Here is a 26,493-nt window from a genome sequence, read left to right as displayed (position 1 = left end):
ATTTCGCCTTGATAGGTCCAAGAGATATGTTCTAGAGCTAGTGAGGCAATTTTTAAGTTTGCTTGTGTTTTAAAAATTGTTCTCCTAATTTTACAAGTTCAATGTGATAAATTAATAGTTATGAAGAGGTTTAACTAGTCTAGTTCCATAAAAGAGATTAGTTTCTTCACAAACAACATGTTAGAATCCCTTTTTACCTATTTAGATACGTTCATTCCTCTATCCCATGGAGTCCAATTATTAGCTTACTAAAAATTTGGTTAGAGTGCTAAGTTTCACAATTTACAATCCAAAAATTTTAAAAAATTCTCGAAAATTTTGATACATAAGAATAATGTAGCTAAATTTAAACAATCCAATGATGTGCATGTAATGATATGCAAGTGCAAATGTATCCTCCCCTAAACTCAAACTAGACATTGTCCTCAATGTCAATATAATATGCAAAATCAGAGCAATCATATAAAAATTTTAAGGAAGCATATTGTTTATTAAGCATGGAAAATTTTTAAACATAAAGCAAATAAAAGAGACCTATGGTTGCAAGTTAGGACTAGGGCAAGTAAGATATTACAATAAAGATCCTATCCTATAGTCCTATCTCTAAAAGGCCTCTGATGATGATGGTGATGCTGGTGATCCTTGCTCCTCTTCCTCCTCATCCTCTTCATTTAGTTTGTCCATTAGTATGTCCAGCTTATTGTGTGCTTCTTGGAGGCTATCCTCGATAGCTCGCACCCTGCCGTATATTGTGGTCTCCATGCATTGCAGTTATGCGAGGACCGGATCTATCAGTGGTGGTGTGTGTGGGGGCACTCGAACGGGGGACTCTTCAAACATCCGCCTTTGCCCTTCTTCTTGAGGCTGTGAAGTTTTGCCAATTCCCTCCCTTGCCTCGTCTCTCCGAGGGATTGTGTTTCCTTCGGCATCCACCAAGTAGCATTTGTTGCCCACCTTCTTAAATATCCCCATGGATATGCAGATAGTTTGATCAATTCTCGATGTTGCAGTAACAAAACGCAGTCTGTGATGTCCTGGAAAAAAGCCAAAGTGGAGGGCAATGGTGGTGACAAGGCCTCCAAGCACAATGTCCCCAGTAGACTGATGGCAAAGGCGTCAGAGATGGTTGCACAAGAAGAAGCTGGTGCTGCATCGCTATCTGGTGACCATACACCACAAAAAGAAAAGCTCGTTGGCGTTGACAACTCCAAGGCTATCGCCACGGTCCATAATGGTGTGAGCGGTGAACTGATGCATGTATCGCAGTGCTGGACTAGTGATGCCCATTGATTTGGATTTGCTAGAGTTGTAGGGCTCTGTGGTCGGTGCAATGGAATCCCAAAAGTTGATGTTGTTGTATATCATGTGGCTTCTTGGGATCTCTTGGTGGCTGGTACTATCAAAGCCAAAGATGGCATTGAACTCGTCCATGTTCATTACTCGATCGACACGAAGGAGGCAAAACTCAATCCTGCCCCTATCCTCCCTGTTGGTGGTCCATAAGTTGGCCTTGAAGCTAACAAAAAATTCTAGCGTTGTGTCTTTGTAGGCTGAAAATTAGAGTTGGGTGAACCTTGTCCACCCAATATTGTCAAGTAGCCCATTGATTTCCTCTTGCAACCCGATTTACTGCAAAAGCAGAAAATCCATGTATTTGGTGGAGGATATTTTTTGGGCATAAAGTAGAGTGCACATTGTTTTATGGGCATCATCTCGAAATCCCTAAGGAATAGAGATTTCGGGTTGTGGAGCGGGTTGTGGCTATAGTTACGGTGGAGGGGGGGCTTGTTGAGATGGTTGGGAAGTGGCTACCTTCGTTCTTGGGTGTTGGGTTAGAGGCTGGGGTGGAGAAGGTGAGGATTCTCCTCTTTGCCTTGAAGAAGAGCAGATCCTTCTTGTAGATCTCTTTGTAGGAGCCATGGATGGGTATTTAGGAAGGGGAAGAGTAGGATTTTGGTGAAGGGAGAAGAGATTTGAGAGGTTTTTATAGGCTAGGAAGGGAGTAGATGAAGGGTTTTGTGTTTATGAAGGATTTTAATGCTATAGGTGCATTTAAAGAGCCATTAGGACTCTTTGTTTTGCGAGTTTCGAGCTCCAAGAGTCATGTCTGCAATGAAATACATGGGTCGTGTATTACTACACGGGTCCCAACATGTAGGGCCGTGTAAATTTCTACTCGAAATTTTCGAAATCTGTCGTAATACATAGCCCATGTAAATGAGCCCTGGGACCCATGTAACTTTCTGTCTCTCGCGTTGCTTTACTGGATATGTTACACGGCCCGTGTAAAATACAAGGAGCCCCATGTAAGCTTCTGTCTCTTAGTTATTCTGCTAGAGACATTACACAATTCGTGTAAATTGGGCTATGGACCCGTGTAATTTTCTGTCTCCCGAAGAGTTGAAATTGCATAAAATTTATGGACTTTTAGAAAGTTACACGGGGCGTGTAAAACTAGTACATGACCTGTGTATTTTTCTGATTTTACAAATCTTTGGCAAATGAAAAATTTTATCAACATAACACATGAAATGGATGCAAAGATTAACAATAGAGCTACTTCCCCTGTTTTGTCCAAATTCCCTTTTGTGGTTTTGACTTGGTGATTTCCTTCCTCTCTTGATCTCTATTCCCCTTTTCAAAAATCCTACAAAATGAAATGCTAATGTGTACGAAACAAAAATTCAATATTAAAGAAAAAAAAAAAGAAGAAAAGTTCAGAAAAATTTTGAGTTGCCTCTCAAAAGCGCTTGTTTGTAGTCTTTAGCTGAACTTTGCTTGTTTATAGTCTGTCAGCAGGAGGATTGAGAGTGCAATTGACTCCTATTTCTATGGGTTCTCCCTGAAAGTAAGGCTTCAGCCTCTGCCCATCGACCTTAAATGCGCCTGAGGTTTCACTCCATACCTCTACTGCTCAATGTGGGAAGACTTGGGTGACCTTGAAAGGTCCAGACCATCTTGATTTTAGCTTCCCCAGAAAGAGTTTCAATTGAGAGTTGAATAAGGAGACAAGATCTCTTTCTTTTATCTCTTTCCTTGCTATGCACCTGTCATGCCATCTTTTGGTTTTATCCTTGAAGATTTTGGCATTTTCATATGCATCCTGTCGGATTTCTTCCAATTCATTCAGTTGTTGGAGCCTTTTCTCTCCAGCAGCTTTGAGGTCAAAATTTAGGATCTAAATTGCCCAATAAGCTTTATGCTCTAGTTCAACAGGGAGATGACATGATTTTCCATAAACCAAATGGAAGTGTGTTGTGCCAATTGGGGTTTTTTATGCAGTGTGGTATGCCCAAAGTGCATCATCTAACTTTATGCACCAGTCCTTCCTGGATCTGTTTATGATTATCTCCATAATCTATTTTAGTTCTCTGTTTGATATTTCTACTTGACCGCTAGTTTGAGGATGGTAAGGTGTGGCCACTTTGTGAGTCACTCCATACTTTTTCAGTAGTGTTTCGAATTATTGGTTGTAGAAGTGACTTCCTCCATCACTAATTATTGCTCGTGGTATGCCGAATCTTGTGAAGATGTTTTTCTTAAGGAACCTTGTGACAACTCTAGCATCGTTGGTTGGTGTTGCAATTGCTTTTACCCATTTTGATACATAATCAACTCCAACCAGGATATACTTATTTCCACGGGAAGAGGGAAATGGGCCCATGAAGTCTATTCCCCATGCATCGAACAATTCTATCTTAAGTATACCATGTAGTGGCATTTCATTCTTTCTCGAACTGTTACTTGTTCTTTGGCATTGATCACAACCTAGCACAAAGGATCTTACATCCTTAAACAGATATGGCCAGTAAAACAATGCTTGCAAAATTTTTGTTCCGATTTTTGTGGTGCCAAAATGTCCTCCATATAGTAATGAATGGCAGTGATAAATGACACTTTCCATATCTTCCTCTAGTATGCATCTTCTTATCAGCCCATTGTTACATCTCTTATATAGTAGAGGTTCCTCCTATAAGTAATATCTTACATCATGTAGGAATTTCTTCCTTTGTTGGTAAGTCATGTTTGGAGGCAGTATCCTGCATACAAGAAAATTAACAAAATCAGCATACCATGAAGCTTTGGAGAATGCAAGTAATTGCTCGTCAGGAAATGAATCATCAATTGGTAGATCTTCGAAGTCCTCCATGTACTCCAATTTTAGTCTAGAAAGATGGTCAGCTACTATATTTTCGGATCCCTTTTTGTCCTTTATTTCAAGGTCAAATTCTTGTAGGAGTAGGATCCATCGAATCAGCCTTGGTTTTGCTTCCTTCTTGTTCAAAAGGTATCGGATTACAGCATGATCTGTAAATACAATGACTTTTGACCCAATGAGGTAAGATCTGAACTTGTCCATTGCAACTACCAATGCTAGGAATTCCTTTTCTATGGTGGCATAATTGATTTGTGCATCATCTAATGTCTTGCTAGCATAATAAATACCATGGAGCTTTTTATCCTTTCTTTGGCCGAGCACTGCTCTAACTGCAAAGTCGCACGCGTCGTACATAACCTCGAATGGTAGCTCCCAATTTGGTGGCTGCATCATTGGTGTTAATATCAGGGCTTCTTTGATCCTGTTAAAGGAAATAAGGCAATTTTCATCAAAATCAAAGGAACATCTTAACCTAATAAGTTAGTAAGTAGCTTAGCTATTTTAGAAAAGTCCTTGATAAATCTTCTGTAGAATCCTGCATGACCCAAAAAGCTTCGCACTCCCTTGACTGATGTTGGTGGTGGCATATTTTCAATGATCTCAATTTTTGCCTTATCTACTTCAATTCCTCTTTCTAATATCAAATATCCCAGAACTATGCCTTCCCTTACCATAAAGTGGCATTTTTCCTAATTTAGGACCAGGTTTGATTCTTCACATCTTTGCAACACCTTAGATAAATTAGTTAGGCAATCGTCAAAAGTAGTTCCATAGACAAAAAAATCATCCATAAAAATTTCCATGATATCTTCAATATAATCAGAAAAGATAGCCATCATGCATCTTTGAAAGGTAGCAGGGGCATTACAAAGATCAAAAGGCATTCTCCTATATGCAAATGTTCCATAGGGACAAGTGAATATTGTCTTTTCTTAGTCTTCTGGGTGAATAGGAATTTGAAAGAATCCTGAATACCCATCTAGGTAACAAAAATAAGAGTGTTTTGCTAATCTTTCTAACATTTGGTCAATGAAGGGGCGGGGGAAATGGTCTTTTGTAGTGGCACTGCTCAATTTTCTATAGTCTATGCACATTCACCAACCAGTGACTACTCTAGTAGGGATTAGTTCATTGCTTGCATTTTGGATAATAGTTGTCCCACCTTTCTTAGGAACTACATGCACTGGACTAACCCATTTACTATCAGAGATTGGGTATATGATACCTACATCTAATAGTTTTAAAATTTCTTTCTTGACTACTTCTTTCATGTTTGAGTTAAGTCTTTTTTGCTGTTCGATTGTGGGTTTATTGTTTTCTTCCATGGGTATCCTATGCATGCAAATCGAAGGATTGATTCCCTTCAGGTCTTCTATCTTATGTCCTCTGGCTTCGCTATGGATCCTAAGTTCTCTTAGCAATTTTTCCTCTTGTAGCTTAGACAGGCTAGCATTGATTATAATAGGATTTAGAATTTGAGTCCAGAAATGCATACCTTAGCGAGGACGAGAGAGTTTAAGCTCTACCTATTTGGCGTTTTCCTGCAGCTTACCTTCGGTTTGTCCTCCTTCAAATCCTCCATATCAGAAGCTTTAGCTAATGGTAGGGGTGGATGAGCTGCTAACTGTTGTGCACAGGCTGCTATTTCTGTATTTTCATCATCCACTGTGTGGCTATGCACAATACATGCTTCAAGAGGATCTTTAGGATGTGTCTCATGAAATTCCTTTTCAATTTGTTCGTCAATTATGTCAACCTTGAAGCATTCATTAGGTTCAAATTTGTATTTCATTGTGTCGAACAAGTTGAACTCCACTTCTTCTTCTCCTACTTTGAGAGTTAGTTGCCCATTTTTGACGTTTATGATAGCTCTGGCAGTTGCCAAGAATGGTCTCCCCAAGATGATAGGAATTTTAACATCTTCTTCCATCTCGAGGACAACAAAATCCACTGGAATGAAGAATTTGCCCACTTTGATAGGAATGTTCTCCAGTATTCCTACAAGATATTTAACAGATCTACCAGCCAATTGCAATGAGATTGTTGTTGGTTTTAGTTCCCCAATCTCCATCTTTTTTCATATTGATAGAGGCATTAAACTGACGCTTGCCCTAAGATCACAGAGAGCCTTATCTATTTTTTTGTCACCAATGAGGCAAGGTATGAGAAGCTTCCTGGATCCTTCAACTTTGGAGGTAATTTGTTTTGCAGAATGGCACTACATTCCTCTGTTAGAGCTACTGCTCCATAGTCTTCTAGCTTTCTCTTTTTTGACAGAATTTCCTTAAGAAATTTGGCATAGGATGGTTTTAACACCCTCCCTGTAGCAACTTCATACATTCTACTATTTCGGTGACCAGTGTCGATTTGGATAGCTAGAACATTCGGAAAAATATTTAAACTAAAGTGAGGAACCATAATTAACTCAAATATTAATAAGAAAAATTTAGAAAAAATTTTAGAAATAAAATACAACCAAGTTAAATGAGCCGGTGCCCTAGCAATGGGTAACCCAGTAGAAAGTTACAGTTCTCGCAACTGGGAGCCCTAGACCAGGGAGAAAATTCATAAAATAATTTTTGGGACTCTAGAGAAGGGTCATTGAGGTTTCTATGGCATTAGAATACCAAGAAAATGCTTAGAAAAATTTTTCAATCGGTACAGACAATTTTTGTGACACCCCTTACCCGTCTACAGTATAGTTGAGTAAGATATGCCACACTGTGTATCGGAACACTCTATTTTATTCCAATTATTTTTATTATTCCTTATTTATTTTTTCATAGTTATGAGGCATAATTTGTGAAATATCATTCATTTAAGTCATTTATTGAAATCATAAATTTATTTGAGGTTCCACAAATTTTATAGAAAATCCGACAGAGTACCGGCTAAAAATGGCAAAAACAGTTTTTCGAAACTTGTGAAAAACACTTCCAGTATGTTTTCAATCATTCCCATACTCCATCTCATCAACAAAATCTCAATATTTTTCATCAACAATTCCATTTCTCATTCATTCATTTCTCATGATATTCATATACAAGTCATAAATAAATACTCAATTTTTTCATTCATAAACACAATTTCCACTATTTATATCAATACTAAAATACATTACATAAGTCTTAATTACACATGAGAAAATAAAAGTTAATTACAAAATACCCAAAATGAAACCTAGTGTCCTACCAATGCACTGATAATGGTGAGGTGACACGGACATTGTGCAGAGCTGCAGAAGGTCTCACCCAGTCTGTGGTCTACTAGGCTCTCTATCGGTCCCTCCAGAACCTACGTGTGGTAAAAAGCAACGCGCTAAGCAATAATGCTTAGTGGTGCCAATAATAGAATAAAAAGAAATAACAGAAAATAAATATGCAGTGAATGTATTGATTTCTTATACAGATAAATTTTCGATAATTATTTGTAGTCTTATTGATTTTGTACTTGTTATGTTCATTATTTCATTAAATTTATCCACTTTCATTTTTGGTTGCCCAAGTAACCTATACTGGATGACTGGACTGGATAAATGGGTAAACTGGCACTGGGTATCAAGTACCTTGGGCCATCACACCATCGGTCACATATGTATCTCTAGGTGTGTAATAGAACTGCTAATGAGCTGTAATAAATATTAGGCACAAGGCCAAGTATCATCACAATGTCAGAATGGCTAAAAACCATAAAATCACAGAATGGCATAATGCCATGTGCAGTACTGCTAACTGAACCCTATTGCCATGCCAACCTATCCAAACTAATCTTGCTAGGTGTATTAGGGCATGTTACACTTTTAAATTGTACAATTTTTGAAATTTAAGTTTAGGTGTTACTATTCATTTCATTAGTAAACTAAAATATTGCCTTTTGCATAGGCAATAGGTACATTGGTTCTAATACTCCCTACATACCACATTTTGCATTCTAAAGTTGTTGGTATTAGTTGCCAAAACCATTTCTAAGCTTAGTGCTAGTTGTTCAAATTTTTCAGATTTCATTGGTCATTTTTATAGTAGGAATTTGGTAAAGTTGTCAACATGAAAGTTGTTCCTTATTGTGTCTAGTTACATTTATTTTTTTGCATCACTCCATTTGGAGTTTTGTAGCTCAAGTTATGGCCTAAACACCATAACTGAACGGATTACAAACTTTCCAGATTTTCTGGACTGACCAAATCTATAGTGTTTTGTGCAGTGACTGTAGGTCACTTTTTGAACATGTTATGGTCAAAATTTGGGTTATGTTTCTTCTTAAAAGTTGTAGGTCTATATCTCAGCTTTTTGCTGATAAAATTTTAAGTCAATTGGACCTTTCTACACTGAGTTATGACCAAATGAATAGACACTATTCATTTGGTCATTTTGCCCAAGCAAAATGCAAGTCACCCAGATTAGGGCAATTTTTAGGTCAACTTGGTTTGGTTTTCTGGGTAGGGTTTCTATACCAAAGTTGTGCCATTATGTGTCTAGTTTCATGTCAAATTGTCCTTGCACCAGTTGAACCTCTACAACTCCATTTATAACTACCCAAAGCTGCTGGACTCATGCTCAGTCCTACAGGTCAGCCAAGGCAGCTCACCCACACTCAATTGCCAAGCCTCAACTCACTTCATTTCCTCATCATACACATTCAAATGGTCACTAATTGACCATTACAAGGTTAATGAACCATCACATGAGCAAAACCTAATGTTGTTCAAGTGTCCACATTTTCAAGGTTCATTCATGCATCACACTTGCATTTCACTTACTATTACATGTTCAATCACTCATCTCATGCTATGGGCAGCTCATAAACACTTTACTTCAAGTAAATTCATCAAACCCTAACCATCCCTGGGCTGCCCAAATTGTAGGGATGAATATACATAAGTTTTATTTTGTTTTTCTTACACTTTTCCACTTATCTCATGCCAATAAACATGAATTAAGTAAAAGAGATAGGAGATTGGACATTAACCTCTTTGAGCAGAATTTCTAGGTAACAAAACTTCAATCCTTTCTCTTCGTTTTGCTACAACTAGCTTCTCCAAGATGTGGGAATGATTTTTAGTGAAGTGAGTTTAGGGTTTTGTGGGGAGAAAGCTTAGGAAAATCAAGCTTTAAAAGAGAAAATGGAGAGAGAGCTTCTTAGCTATGGTGGATGGGAAATGGGGAAGAAGAGTGTAGTTTTTTCATTTCAATTTTCTGCCCATTTAACTCATTTTAAGTGGTTTATGGACATGTGTCACAATGTGATTGGGTGAGAGTGTTTAGTGACATAAGCATGAGGTCAAAATTACAATTTTAATTCATTTTCTTTTCTTTTCTTTGCTACTCATTTTCAATTCAATTTTTAACAATATTTTATGACACCCCTTACTCGTCTACAGTATAGTCGAGCAAAATATGCACACAGTGTGCCGAAACACCAAATCATATTTCAATTCAATTTACCTTTTTTACTTATTTATTTACAATTTTTTTGACAAATCTGAATTTTTCCGCAAATTTTATAGAAAATCCGGCAGAGTGTCGACTGTAAATTGGAAAAACAATTCTTCTCAATCTGTTAAAAACACTTCCAATATAATCAAAATTTCAGTCTCAGCCAACCACCAATATATTTTTAACAATTTCTCAAATCACTTCAGTATCTCAAAATTCAATTCCTTTCATATCACACTCAATTCAATGAGAAATGTTCACATTTATTACTAAACATAGTTCATAGATAATTACATCAAAAGCATAATTACCTGAGTTTATAATATTCATTACAAAAGTTTACAAAATACAAAATATCAAAATACCAAAAGTGGCCTAATGTCCTACCAAATGCACTGTAAATGTGAGGTGACTATGGACTCCGTGTGCAGATCTGAAAGCTCACCCTGTATGAGGTCTGCTGGACTCCCCAGCTATGTCTCCAATACCTACACGTGGCAAAAGTGACGCGCTAAGCAATTCTGCTTAGTGGTAACAATAAAAAATAAAATAACTAAAATAAAGTAAATATGCATAATGTATTATTACATTTTTGGTAGACTTAATTTCTGATATTTATTGCTGTATTATTCGATTAAAATTTAGTAAGATTTATTATCATTGCCCGAGTAACCCATACTAGTCGACTGGACTGGATAAATGGGTAAACTAGCACTAGGTACTACGTACCTCGGACCATCACACCATCGGCCACGTTGTGTCTCCTAGTGTGCAACAAAACCGCTAAAAAGCTGTAATAATTATCAGGGATAAAACCCGAATATAACAACTCAATCAATATAGCCAAAGGCCATTGTCACACCTTACCCCTCTGTAAGGCATAACATGGTCCCGTAGAATACTTAATGAACTAGCGAACTTCACCTACTGATAACTCATTAAGTACCCTACAAGGGATTTTAAAACAATTTTCTTACATTTTGGAAGTGGTGAGCATTTTGGTAGGAATTAAAAACCATTTATTCAAAGTTTAAATACTAGTAAAAATTTTTGTCCATTTTAATTTTGCCGCAAATTTTATAAAAATTTTGACAGAGTTCCGTTTGTAATTGGAGAAAACAGTTCTTCAAATACCTGAGAAAAACACTTTCAAAAATTTTTCACAACTCCCAACCTCCAATAAATCTCAATCAACTCAATTCAAATCACTTCAAAGTAATTCCACAATACAAATCAAAATTCATCATCTCAAAGTATTTAATACTTCATTCACAAGGCATAAAACATGAAATTCACATGTACAAATATTAAATTTACAGAAGGAAATCCAAAATAATATTATTACAATTTATTTACAACTGCTCAACTTACATTGATACATACAACATTTCTATATTTACATCAAAATTATCTACAAGGGTATAAAATAATACCCGTAAAAAATGATCGATGTGGTCCACAATTCGATAGCAGCTCACTCTGCTGCTTTCTCCTTGCTCTTATCTGCGACAGCAAAATAAGCTGTCGTTGAGTATAAAAATACTTAGTGGTGCACAATAAAAATTTAAAATGCAATACATAAATCATTCATTGGTGAAACACAATTTAAATATTTCCCAAATTATCAAAGCTCATAATAACACAATTTAGTCAAACAATTTCATAAACACAGTGTTGCCAAAGTCATACACAACTTAAGCCATAACACAAAATTTCTGATCAATGCCGTATTGTACACCACGACAAAGCAATCTACAACCCCATTAATCGAAATCAATGAGGGAGGTGGCTAGCTAGCTAATGAGTAGTCATCCGATCTCAACCTCAACTGGCAAGCCAGAGAGGGAGGAAAATAAACGATCTCAACCCCATAAATGGAAGAGGAATAATGTGATACTGTCATGCTAAGTGTGAACATAAAATCAATTCAAAACAATTTATTCAAATAATTTACTAGAAATCTAGTAAATTTTCAAAGTCATATTCACAATCATAAGTGGCAACACAATTCGTAATTAACTTAAGAAAAAACAAATTTTCAAGAATCATATATTTAAATAACAATTACTGTGCACAGACCTGACGTGAGTTGCCTTTAAGCCTTGACTTAGTCTCTCAGAGCTTCCAAATCTTTTTTAGCTGAAACACACAATTTCACAGTGTTTCAGTACCATAACTTAGCATAAATCCAAAAATAAATTTCACTTCATTTTTACCTAGCTCTAACGTACTAAATTCGACGTTCTCGAAGTTTTTGTGTTTCGGGTTACTATTCACTACACTATTCAAGTCAAATTGTTGACTTTCTAAGGCTTAATAGGTATGGGAACTCCAACATCACCCACATACCACATTTTGGTCATTAAATTTATTGGTTTTGGTCATTTTCTCAAAGCTTAAATCCTTTTGGCCAAATTGTCAAATTTTCAGTTTTGGTGCTCCAAGTTGCACTGTTCCATTGGTAATTTTACTGTTAGAATTTGACAAAACTTCCTTCATAGAAAATGTTCCTTATTGTCTTAAGTTTATTATTATTTTTTAATCACCCAAATTGGAGTTTTATAGCTCAAGTTATGGCTATTTGAACTAGGGCTGTCGGATTGGACACAACCCAGATTTTCTAGGCAAATTTTGGTGCAGGCAGATTTGAGTCACCAACTTGGGGTGGTCAAATGGCTTGGTTTCTGGCAGAATTTGGACTTGTGTTCTGCATGAAAGTTTTAGGTCTATATCCCATCTAACCACTGGTAAAATTTCAGGTCAATTTGACCTGCCTAGCTCGAGTTATGACCAAATGAACAAACACTGTTCATTTGGTCAGTTGTACTGATGGCATCGCTCTTATTCAACTTTGGTCAATTTGTTCACTAGGTTTTGGTCACTTTTTGAGCATGGTTCCGAAATGAAAATTGTGTCATTTTATGTCTATTTTCATCTCCAATTGGTGCCATATCAATTGGACTTGTAAAATTTTAGTTTTGGTCCTTCAAAGTTGACTTGGTCATGCTGCCAGCAGCATGACCATACAACCTCCGAATTTAACTTAATTTCCAACCATTCCCACACAACTCATTTGGTCATATTTGACCATTTTTCACTTCACAATAAGTCAAAGATATCATTTATTCATTTCTCACATTTTTGGTTCACAAACCCTAATATTCAAAACCCTAACTCATCGATCTCATGCATTTAATCACAATTAGTGCTCTTAATCCTAACCATTCAACTAAATAAGCTTTTTAAACTCATTCAAATCCATCAAACCATACAAAATCATACTCCCCTTCAATAGGCCGAAATTTCAGTTTGGTCCTCCCCCCATATTTTTATTTCATTTTATTAGTTTCTAAGCTCATTTTAACAACTTATTTTGCATTTAAAATGGAAAATAACAAGTTAACATACTAACCTCTCTTAAAACTTCAAATCTCTATCTTTTGCCCTTCTTTCTTCTTGTAATCTTCTTCTTAAGTTGCAATAACAAGCTCTAGTAAGTTTTTAGGGGAGTTATGAAGATTGAGTGAAGGAATTTCAGCTTAAGTGTAAGCTTAAATAAAGAGTTTTCATGAAGGAAATTGGGAGTGAGGCGGCAAAGAGAGGAAGAAGAAAGAGCTTTCTAATTTTTTTTTCTTTTCTTTTCTTTTATAAATTTTGGCTTATGGAAAACCATAAAAATCTAATTTAATAATTCAATTAATTAATTTTTTTATGGAATCATGCATGAGGTCATGCATGATGTCATCACCTTTTTACTTTTTCATTTTCCTCTTTTTTTTTCTATTTGTTCTTTAATTTAATTCTCGATTTCGAAATTTTTTTCTCCAATTTTATTTGACAGTTAGGTCAGAAGTCAGCTCTAGGGATCAATTGACCAAATTGCCCCTCGTTGGTTCATCCCGGTTTGTAAATAATTCCATATTTCTTCCGGCTCCCTGACCTAATTATTTGACTGGCTTAACAGTTCTTTTTTGTGATTTTTTCTTTTCCACTGTGTTCATAAGGGTCTTAAGGACTACAGCGTCACATTTTACGGTTCGAAATTTGAGTTTAAATCGACTTCGCAGTCATTCCCGAGGAGGTCACCCATCACTGTGACTCTCGGCTCGTTTAACTTCTTATGTTCTGTTTTTCTTATTTATACTTAACTAATTCAACATTACTAATTATTTGTGTTTATGATTTCTATAGTTGTCTTAAGTATGGTTCTAATCCCCTTAATTGTCCGGACCGATACCAGTCACCGGAACAGTGAAATATACCAGGCTATACAAATAGAGGTGTTACAATTCTCCCCCCCTTAAATAAATTTCATCTCGAAATTTTATCTGGTATCAATCTCTGAACAGCTGTGGGTGTTGTCTCCTCATGTCCTCCTCTCGTTCCCAAGTAGCCTCTTGGCCCGAATGATGGTTCCACTGTCACACCATACCCCTCTGTAAGGCATAACATGATCCCGTAGTATACCTAATGAATTACCAACTCCGTCTACTGATAATCCATTAAATACACTACATGGGATTTTAAAAACTTTTCTTACTTCTTTTACAGTGGTGAGCACTATTTACAGGTATTAAAAACTTTGGTGAACTGAAGTGAAACCACTAACTCATTTGGTTTATTTGGAATTTCTGTAAAAATTTTGGCAGAGTGCCATCTGTATTTTGGACAAAACAGCTTCTTGTAAAACCTCAGAAAAGCACTTCAATAATTTTCCCAAATCTCAACTCCAATACATTTCTCAACACAACAATTTATCAACTCAATTCTATAGAAACTTTTCAAAGTCTGAGATAAGGAAATATAATACAACTTTTACAATCCAAAACACTCATAATTAATTTACAACTTCAAGGTACAATTTAATTTACAACTGCTCAAAACCAAAAACAAAATGTACATACAGTGTCATACATTACATTACAAAATGCAAAATACTGGTATACTCATAATACTGTGTAATCTCATTGGATGTATATGCACCTAGTCTGCCGCCTGTCTATCTCTCTACTGCGACAAAGAATAAAGCTATCATTTGAGACAATGTCTCAGTAGTGCACAACATTAACCAAATACAAATTTAAATCACAATTCATAAATCATGTAAATAGTGGATACTTAAAATCATAGTTAAATCCAAGACAATAATTGTCAACAAGAATTTAAATTCCATTTCTCCATATCACAATAATTTTCCATAAGTCAGATCAGGTTTGAATTCAAAAGACAGTATATGTCAATGAGAGTTTAAATCCATTTCACAATCTCACAATACACATCAATAAATCACACAGACTTAATCATGATCCATAGTTCAATTCGTCCAAAAGCCGATGGCTAATGAGGTATTCAATTCGTCCCAAAAGTCGATGACTAATGAGGAATAACATGGCTAGCTAGCAAAAATATGAGTACTCATCCAATTCGTCCTCAACAGGCACACACCTCAACACTTCAGCCAGAGAGGGAATTCAATTCATCCCACTAGACAAGCTAATGAGGAATACAATCAATATACATGATAGCTGTGGTTTCAAACCATTTCCAATGCTTTTAAATCAATAAGTATCCATCAATGTCATTCAAATAATTTTTCACAGTTTCAAACCATTCACAATATTTTTCAATCAATAAGTGTCCATCAAACACATTTCCACAATTTAAAACAATAATATACAAATAGTCAATATTTATTTCAATTGAAAATAATTCAAAAGAAACAGTTGTTGTGCACAAACCTCTGATGACTGTCTCCCTGGTCTGGACTCAGTGTTTCTTTCCCTTTTGTTGAGTCCTTGTTAACTGAGAAACACAATTTGAAGTGTTTCAAGATTAAATTAAATCGTCTCTATCGATGGTGTTTGGTAAATAATGCACTGAACTCAATTATTCACTTAATCACCTAATATACCGACCCTCGCTATGCTTTTAGGTAAATTAGGTCTTAGTGTCATTAATATGTCATATTCGATAGGGTTTTAGGTTTGGTATGTTTTACCAAAGTCATTTCCTTGTTTAGTGCATTTTAATGCAAATTGCTGGATTTCGGGACACTGGTTTGACCTAACCGGACGATCTAGTTCCCTCGATTTTTGGGTCTCGGTCAAAACTACAAACTTGTAGATCTAGGTCTTATTGCACGCGGGGCAAAATTTCAGGTCTATCCGAGTTAAGTAGACCAAGTTATGGTCATTATACTATTGCTGGTCAAATGGCATCAATTAGGTCATTTTTTTGGTCAATTTGGTCAACTTTGGTTCGGCCAGTTTTTGGACCCGAACTTGTGCAAGCTTTTTGACTTGCTTCTGGTCATTTCTGGGTTTTGGTGTCTTGATAAGACTTGTAGGTATGGGTCTTAACTATTCATGGTTAAAATTTCAGGTCAATTGGACCTGTTTTGAGTGAGTTATGGCCTAAATACTCACTGATGCCCAAATGGTCAGTTTTTAGGTCTCAAGTGTACCTAATCCGAATTGGTCATTTTTCACATCACCTTGCAAGCAGAATTTTGGTATGGTTTCTCAATAAAAGTTGGCACATTTTGTGCCTAGTTTCACCTCAAATTGGTCTCATACCAATTGAGGTTACACATTTCAGTTTATGGGCTAAAATGTACACTGCCCTCAATATGCATTTCACACCCCACTTCAAACACACATATACCTTGCAATTTGGTTCACTTCCCTACCAATCTGTTTTGGTACATTAACCACAGTATAATCTACTTTACATTAACATTATTTTGGGCAGATTACCATTACCCTCAACACACCAAATATAATTCACATTTACAATATCTCAATACCATTACATACACACCTAAACACCACTAATTCTCACATACACTTTACACAATAATTTCATACACATATCCTTCATTCCTTAATGCCACAATTCTGCCAACACTCCCATGAATATACACATTTATTCAAGTGTCCCCAAGGCTGCCGAAATTTGTCCTTCAACATCAAAGTGCCCTACAATTTACCAATTCCCATCCAAGTGCATAAATCACCATATATATTTGAAATAATTCATTAGGATATTAAACCACCATGATCAACATTATTCCTCATCAATTATATGCATAATAATTCATCAAATGCATGACCCCATGGCTGTCCAAAATGGCTATTTCAATAACTAGTTAAACTCTAAAATTTCCTTCACAAAACTAACACCCATAACATGCACACAAAATTTAACAAAGAAATTCTCAAAAATGCAAACTTACCTTTAATTGTAACTTGCTAAACCTTCACCAAACTTCTCAAAATTGGTATCAATATCTTCTTTGTGATGTGTAGACCATTTTTCATAAAGCTACTTAAGGGATTGGAGTTGAAAATGGGGAGATAAGGAAGCTTGCATGAAAAATGGCTATGGAGGATTTCTTTTCCTCTTCAATTCGGCATGGGTTATGGAATGAAGAAGATGACCCTTTTGAGTGGGAAGAATCTGCCCACTAATGAATATATTTAACCATTTTAATGTTCTTAGTGGACCACTAAACAATTTAAATCATATTTTAAGGTAAACTTTCACTTAATCCCACATTAAGCCCTTGATTTTAGTTATTTGTATTAGGTACCACTAAACTAATTTTTCATTTTATTTTCCAAGTGTAATATTAATTATTTTTAATGGACATTTAGGTCAAAAGAAACTTCGTGATGTCAAATGACCATAATGCCCCTGTTCGGGTTGCATTCCCGATTTTTCGGTAAAACCGTATTTTGTCTGTTTTTCGATTTCTCACTTTTCTTTGTACTAATTATTTAATTTGTCTTTGATCTTTCTAATGAGATTTATTCTTCAACAAGGGTCTATTTGTGTCTTAAAAATGTTTTCCAGTGGTTCCCGCATGATCCGGCTAGTCAACGGTCCACGCCGTGACTTCCTGTCAAGATCACCCATCGCTAGGTTTCCTACTGCTTAACTTGATCACATTTCTTTGCTATGATTTTTCCTTTGTTTTTCTTGTGTTTTCTTTTCTTGTATTTCATTATTTTATGTCTCCTCACTCATATCGAAGTACGGTTCTAGGCATCCTAGCTGTCCGGACAACACTGGTCACCGAAGCAGCAGAACGCACCACCGAACTTTGGGGTGTTACAATTCTCTCCCCCTTAAAATAAATTTCGTCTCGAAATTTTACCTGGCATTAGTATCGAAACAGCTGTGGGTGCTGTCTCCTCATATCCTCTTCACGTTCCCAAGTAGCTTCCTGGCCTGAATGATGGTTCCACAGCACTTTAACCAGGTGTATCTGTTTGTTCCTCAGCTGCTTCACCTCATAAGCTAGAATTTTAATGGGTTCTTACTCATATGAGAGGTCTGGATTTACTTCAATCTCTTTAACTGACAGTACATGAGATGGGTCTGATCTGTACCTCCTTAACATGGACACATGGAAGACACTGTGTATCCTTGCTAGCTCTGGAGGTAATGCCAACCGATATGCCAAAGGACCCACTCTTTCCAGAACTTCATATGGTCCGATGAAACGAGGACTCGCTTCCTTTCTGCCAAATCTCATAATTCTCTTCCAAGGAGAAACTTTGAGGAATACCTTATCACCCACTGCGTACTCAATATCTCTTCTTTTCATATCAACATAGGACTTCTGACGGTCTAATGCAGCCTTGAGTCTATCTCTAATCAATCTGATCTTTTCCTTTGTCTGCTGAACAATTTCTGGCCCAATCATCTTCCTTTCACCTACCTCATCCCAACATAGGGGAGTTCTGCACTTTCTACCATACAAAGCTTCATATGGAGGCATCCCAATGCTTGATTGGTAGCTGTTGTTATAAGCAAACTCAATCAAAGGCAAGTGTGTATCCCAACTACCTTCAAATTCAATCACAAAAGCCCGTAGCATATCCTCCAATATCTGAATAACCCTCTCAGACTGGCCATCTGTCTGTGGGTGGAATGTCATCTTGAAGTTCAATCTAGTTCCTAGGCTCTCTCAAGACTACCCTGAATCTAGAAGTGAACCTAGGATCTCATCGACACAATTGATAATGGCACTCCATGCGCTTTATAATCTCATATATGTACAATCCGCCAATCTTTCCGTGCTATAGTCCATCCGAATCGGCAAAAAGTGAGCAGACTTGGTCAATCACAACTATAACCCATACCGCATCATGACTACTCGTGTTCTTGGAAGTCCCGTAATAAAATCCATAGTTATTCGCTCCCATTTCCACTGCATCGACAAAGGATGTAACAAACCACCGGAACTTGATGTTCCGCTTTACTTGCCGACAAGTTAGGCATTTGGAAACGAATTCAGCTATATCTCTTTTCATGCCCATCCACCAAGAATGTTCTTTCAAATTTCTGTACATTTTAGTTCCACCAGTGGTGCATAGCAAATGGAGACTCATGTGCTTCCTTCATAATGATCTGTCTCAATTCCACATCACTAGGAACGCACATTCTACTCGATGTAGCAATAAACCATCATCTCTCAGAGAATTCAGGTTTCTTGCCTGCCGACTTCTTTCAAGAGCTTCGATATTTTTCATCACTGCGTGCACCATTACGACCGATCAATCAACACCGGCTGTACATGCCAAGCAACTACCTGTCCCTCATCATCAATCTCTAAACCGCATGTCAGGCTTTCAATTCACATACCATAGACATAGGAGAAACTCGAGATTTGCCATAGTCTTGCGACTTAAGGCGTACCACCACATTTGCTTTCCCCGGCCGATAGTCTATTAAGCAATCATAGTCTTTAATGAGTTCTAACCATCTCCTCCGCCTCAAATTCAATTCCTTCGGTGCCTAAGTACTTCAAGCTCTTGTGATCTGTAAATGTAGCATTTCTCTCCATACAGATAGTGTCTCCAGATCTTGAGCAAAAACAATAGCCGCTAACCTGTGTCATGTGTTGGGTAGTTCCTCTCATGCGGTTTCAAATGGCGTGATGCATAAGCAATGACATTCGATCTTGCATCAAGACAGCCTAACCCATTGTGAGAAGCATCACTATAACCGTGTATTCTTTACCCGAGTAGGTAAAGTGAGAACTGAGCTTGCTTAAAGACCTCTTCAACTCATCAAAACTCTGCTGACATCTATCAGTCCACTGACATTTTACATCTTTCCGAAGCAGCTTAGTCAGTGGAGAAGATAACATAGAAAACCCCTTCACAAACCGACGGTAATATCCAGCTAGACCCAGAAAAATGCGAATTTCTGTGATGTTCCTGGGCGGCTTCCAATTAAGGATAGCTTCTACCTTGCTGGAGTCTACCTTGATCCCTTCAGCTGACACAACATGTCCCAAAAAGGAGATTTCATTCAGCCAAAATTCACATTTCGACAATTTGGCGTATAGCTGTTTCTCCCTTAAAATCTGCAGCACAATCCGCAGATGTCTATCATGCTCCTCTGCACTCCTCGAGTATATCAAAATGTCATCAATAAACACCGCCACAAATTGATCAAGATATGGTCTGAAGATAGTGTTCATCAGATCCATAAAAGCAGCTGGAGCATTTGTCAACCCGAATGGCATTACTAGAAACTCATAGTGGCCATATCGAGTTCAAAGCGCTTTTGGAATACTCTGCTCTTGCACCTTCAACTGATAATAACCAGATCGCAAATCAATTTTGGAGAATACAGCTGCACCCTTCAATTGATCAAACAGATCATCAATGCGAGGCAATGGATATCTGTTCTTTATTGTCACCTTATTCAACTGCCGGTAGTCAACACATAAGCGAAGAGTACCATCCTTCTTCTTAACAAACAACACTGGTGCTCCCCAAGGTGACACACTAGGGCAGATGAAGCCCTTTTCAAGTAGTTCTTGCAATTGTATCTTCAACTCCTTCAACTCTGCTGGTGCCATTCTGTATGGCGTTATGGAGATTGGATCCACACCAGGCATAACATTAATTTCAAACTGCACTTCTTTCCGAGGTAATCACGCAATTCATCAGAAACACATCCGAAAGTCATATCTTGTAGGGATGTCCTTCAATGCTAGACTCCCACTTGGGTGTCTACCACATGTGCCAAGTATGCTTCACACCCTTTCTCGATCATTTTTCTTGCTAGTGCAAATTAAACGATGTTTGATGGCAATAATCGCTCTCCTTGTATCACCACATCATCAGCATCGAGGAAGGCCAAAAGTGATCGCTTTCACTTTACAATAATCATGGCATGATGCCTAGCTAACCAATCCATGCCCAAGATGATATCATAATCTCTGAAGGGCATTTCAATGAAATCAGACAGAAAGTGTGTCCTTGGATCACCAAAGGACAATCTCTATACATTCTATTAACCTCGACCTCTGTCCCTAACGGACTTGTTACTAGCACCTCAAAGTCCATTTTTGTACATGGAACAAAGAATGCAATCAATGATGCTAGCACTCACATAAGAATGGGTAGAACCGGATCAAATAACACAAACACATTCTCGTTAAAAGTTGAGAAGGTACCAGCCACTACATCGATGTCTCCGCCTCTTCCCTCTGTCTCATGGCATAGACTCGATCGAGCACTATCTTGTTCTCAATGTTTTATCGTGCCTTGGCCGCCTCTTGGGTTACCTCTACCCCGCCTCTACCTCTGCTAGGTGGTTGTGTGCTTCAGTGACGTGGCTCAATCGACCCTCTGCGGTAGTAGGAGGTGGTCCAACTCTGCGACATCGTGCGCCCTTGGCAAAGTGTCCGGTGCCTCCACAGCTATAACAGGCTCCAATAGCCTTGTAACAGATTCCACCATGATTCTTTCCACAAGTTTCACATTGGCGGGAGGATAGGAACCTCTGTACTCACGACTGATAGGGGAGGTCTCTGTCCCGAATATCTTCCCCTACCGCATTTCTTGCCACCTCTGCCATGTCCCCATAGTTCTTCCTCTTTCCAAGATGACCACCGGAACTCGTTTCTACCGATTTTCCTCTTTCTCTGTCTTCTCCGATCTCTTTTTCTCCGAGGCCTCAAACTCAACTCTTTCCAACTCTAAGGCTTGAGAAACAAGTTCAGAGAAGTTAGTGTGTTTGAAGCCGAGCACTTGTACTGACATCTTGGGCTTCAAGCCGCTTTCAAACCTCTTGCATCTTTCCTGCTGGTAGAGAGTAGACTCATTGCATAATGGCTAAGGCGGAAAATTCTCTTTCATACTCACCACCGATCGTTCCCTGTTTCAAACTTAGGAACTCTTGCGCTCCGGTCTACATAAGCATCGTGATATATTTCGCTGAATTCCCGAGGAAGTCATTCCATGTTAGCACCGCAGCTCTACTGCATCGTGGGGAATGGTTTTCCACCACCATAAGCATCCCCGTAGTAAGGACACCGAGTATTCAAACCTAAGCTCTTACAGACAATGTAGCTTCTTGAACACCCTATCCATCCTCTCTAACCATTGTTCACTTCTAGAGGATCTACTGTCCCTTAAACTCAGAGCCCCATACTTCATCAATTTGTCATCTTGCCTCGTAGGAGATCGTGGTTGTACCATCGTGTCTCAGATTGGGACTTGAGTAGGTACATTGCCACCATTTGTTGGAACATTGCAGCCATCTCACGAGCGAATTGAGCAGAAATCTGCATCGCAGGGCCGGTGTCACTTGAACTACTAACATTTTGTAGGCCTGGGGCATCCACTTGCACCTCAGCCTCAATAGACTGATCGACTGAACGATCACCCTCTTCCATATTCAATGCGAGGATTTAAAATCTCCTGAACAAATAACACAAGGATATTTACTCGTTAGTGCATATTTATCTCAGAATGTCTTGTATGTATCAAACAATGATATTGAGCGGTTGTACTATGAAGAAAGAATAATCAAATAACAGTGAAAACAGAATTTAAAAACTTTGCTCGATACCACTAAAACATGTCACACCCTACCCTCTGTAAGGCATAACATGATCCGTAGTATACCTAATGAATTACCAACTCCGCTTCATCGATAATCCATTAAATACACTACAAGGGATTTTAAAAACTTTTCTTACTTCTTTTACAAAGGGTGAGCACTATTTACAGTGTATTAAAAACTTTGGTGAATCAAGTGAAACCACTAACTCATTTGGTTTATTTGGAATTTCAGAAAATTTTGGCAGAGTGCCATCCGTATTTTGGACAAAACAGCTTCTTGTAAAACCTGTAAAAGCACTTCAATAATTTTCCCAAATCTCAACTCCAATACATTTCTCAACACAACAATTTATCAACTCAATTCTATAGAAACTTTTCAAAGTCTGAGATAAGGAAATATAATACAACTTTTACAATCCAAAACACTCATAATTAATTTACAACTTCAAGGTACAATTTAATTTACAACTGCTCAAAACCAAAAACAAAATGTACATACAGTGTCATACATTACATTACAAAATGCAAAATACTGGTATACTCATAATACCAGGTAATCTCTCGCTGGATGTATATGCAGCCTAGTCTCACGCCTCGTCTGTCTCTCTACTGCGACAAAGAATAAAGCTATCGCTGAGACAATGTCTCAGTAGTGCACAACATTAACCAAATACAAATTTAAATCACAATTCATAAATCATGTAAATAGTGGATACTTAAAATCATAGTTAAATCCAAGACAATAATTGTCAACAAGAATTTAAATTCCATTTCTCCATATCACAATAATTTTCCATAAGTCAGATAACGTTTGAATTCAAAAGAAAGATATGTCAATGAGAGTTTAAATCCATTTCACAATCTCACAATACATATCAATAAATCACACACTACTTAATCATGATCCATAGTTCAATTCGTCCCAAAAGCCGATGGCTAATGAGGTATTCAATTCGTCCCAAAAGTCGATGACTAATGAGGAATAACATGGCTAGCTAGCAAAAATATGAGTACTCATCCAATTCGTCCTCAACAGGCACACACCTCAACACTTCAGCCAGAGAGGGAATTCAATTCGTCCCACTAGACAAGCTAATGAGGAATACAATCAATATACATGATAGCTGTGGTTTCAATCCATTTCAATGCTTTTAAATCAATAAGTATCCATCAATGTCATTCAAATAATTTTTCACAGTTTCAAACCATTCACAATATTTTTCAATCAATAAGTGTCCATCAAACACATTTCCACAATTTAAAACAATAATATACAAATAGTCAATATTTATTTCAATTGAAAATAATTCAAAAGAAACAGTTGTTGTGCACAAACCTCTGATGACTGTCTCCCTGGTCTGGACTCAGTGTTTCTTTCCCTTTTGTTGAGTCCTTGTTAACTGAGAAACACAATTTGAAGTGTTTCAGTACTAAATTAAACTGTCTCTATCGATGGTGTTTGGTAAATAATGCACTGAACTCAATTATTCACTTAATCACCTAATATACCGACCCTCATTGCGTTTTAGGTAAATTAGGTCTTAGTGTCATTAATATGTCATATTCGATAGGGTTTTAGGTTTGGTATGTTTTACCAAAGTCATTTCCTTGTTTAGTGCATTTTAATGCAAATTCTTTGGATTCCGACACTGGTTTGACCTAACCGGACGATCTAGTTCCCTCGGTTTTTGGGTCTCGGTCGAAACTACAAACTTGTAGATCTAGGTCTTATTGCACGCGGGGCAAAATTTCAGGTCTATCCGAGTTAAGTAGACCAAGTTATGGTCATTATACTATTGCTGGTCAAATGGCATCAATTAGGTCATTTTTTTGGTCAATTTGGTCAACTTTGGTTCGGCCAGTTTTTGGACCCGAACTTGTGCAAGCTTTTTGACTTGCTTCTGGTCGTTTCTGGGTTTTGGTGTCTTCATAAGACTTGTAGGTACGGGTCTTAACTATTCATGGTTAAAATTTCAGGTCAATTGGACCTGTTTTGAGTGAGTTATGGCCTAAATACTCACTGATGCCCAAATGGTCAGTTTTTAGGTCTCAAGTGTACCTAATCCGAATTGGTCATTTTTCACATCACCTTGCAAGCAGAATTTTGGTATGGTTTCTCAATGAAAGTTGGCACATTTTGTGCCTAGTTTCACCTCAAATTGGTCTCATACCAATTGAGGTTACACATTTCAGGTTATGGGCTAAAATGTACACTGCCCTCAATATGCATTTCACACCCCACTTCAAACACACATATACCTTGCAATTTGGTTCACTTCCCTACCAATCTATTTTGGTACATTAACCACAGTATAATCTACTTTACATTAACATTATTTTGGGCAGATTACCATTACCCTCAACACACCAAATATAATTCACATTTACAATATCTCAATACCATTACATACACACCTAAACACCACTAATTCTCACATACACTTTACACAATAATTTCATACACATATCCTTCATTCCTTAATGCCACAATTCTGCCAACACTCCCATGAATATACACATTTATTCAAGTGTCCCCAAGGCTGCCGAAATTTGTCCTTCAACATCAAAGTGCCCTACAATTTACCAATTCCCATCCAAGTGCATAAATCACCATATATATTTGAAATAATTCATTAGGATATTAAACCACCATGATCAACATTATTCCTCATCAATTATATGCATAATAATTCATCAAATGCATGACCCCATGGCTGTCCAAAATGGCTATTTCAATAACTAGTTAAACTCTAAAATTTCCTTCACAAAACTAACACCCATAACATGCACACAAAATTTAACAAAGAAATTCTCAAAAATGCAAACTTACCTTTAATTGTAACTTGCTAAACCTTCACCAAACTTCTCAAAATTGGTATCAATATCTTCTTTGTGATGTGTAGACCATTTTTCATAAAGCTACTTAAGGGATTGGAGTTGAAAATGGGGAGATAAGGAAGCTTGCATGAAAAATGGCTATGGAGGATTTCTTTTCCTCTTCAATTCGGCATGGGTTATGGAATGAAGAAGATGACCCTTTTGAGTGGGAAGAATCTGCCCACTAATGAATATATTTAACCATTTTAATGTTCTTAGTGGACCACTAAACAATTTAAATCATATTTTAAGGTAAACTTTCACTTAATCCCACATTAAGCCCTTGATTTTAGTTATTTGTATTAGGTACCACTAAACTAATTTTTCATTTTATTTTCCAAGTGTAATATTAATTATTTTTAATGGACATTTAGGTCAAAAGAAACTTCGTGATGTCAAATGACCATAATGCCCCTGTTCGGGTTGCATTCCCGATTTTTCGATAACACCGTATTTTGTCTGTTTTTCGATTTCTCACTTTTCTTTGTACTAATTATTTAATTTGTCTTTGATCTTTCTAATGAGATTTATTCTTCAACAAGGGTCTATTTGTGTCTTAAAAATGTTTTCCAGGGTTCCTCGCAGTCCAGGGCTAGTCAACGGTCCACGCCGTGACTTCCCGGTGCGGTCACCCATCGCTAGGTTTCCCGGCTCGTTTAACTTGATCACATTTCTTTGCTATGATTTTTCCTTTGTTTTTCTTGTGTTTTCTTTTCTTGTATTTCATTATTTTATGTCTCCTCACTCATATCGAAGTACGGTTCTAGGCATCCTAGCTGTCCGGACAACACTAGTCACCGGAGCAGCAGAACGCACCACCAAACTTTGGGGTGTTACATCCACAACACTTTTACCAATGGTATCTGCTTGTTCCGTAGCTGCTTCACCTCATAAGCCAGAATCTTTATGGGTTCTTCTTCATATGTGAGGTTTGGATTCACTTCAATTTCTTCTACTGGTAATAAATGAGATGGGTCTGATCGATACCTCATCAACATAGACACATGGAAGACGTTATGTATCTTCTCCAACTCTGGAGGTAGTGCCAAACGATAAGCCAATGGACCCACTCTTTCCAATACCTCATATGGCCCGATAAAATGAGGACTTAGTTTCCCCTTCCTGCCGAATCTCATAATCCTCTTCCAAGGAG

The sequence above is a fragment of the Hevea brasiliensis genome, chromosome 11, assembly GCF_030052815.1.
Source record: "Hevea brasiliensis isolate MT/VB/25A 57/8 chromosome 11, ASM3005281v1, whole genome shotgun sequence".
NCBI lineage: Eukaryota > Viridiplantae > Streptophyta > Magnoliopsida > Malpighiales > Euphorbiaceae > Hevea > Hevea brasiliensis.
Note: the sequence above shows the minus strand (reverse complement) of the source record.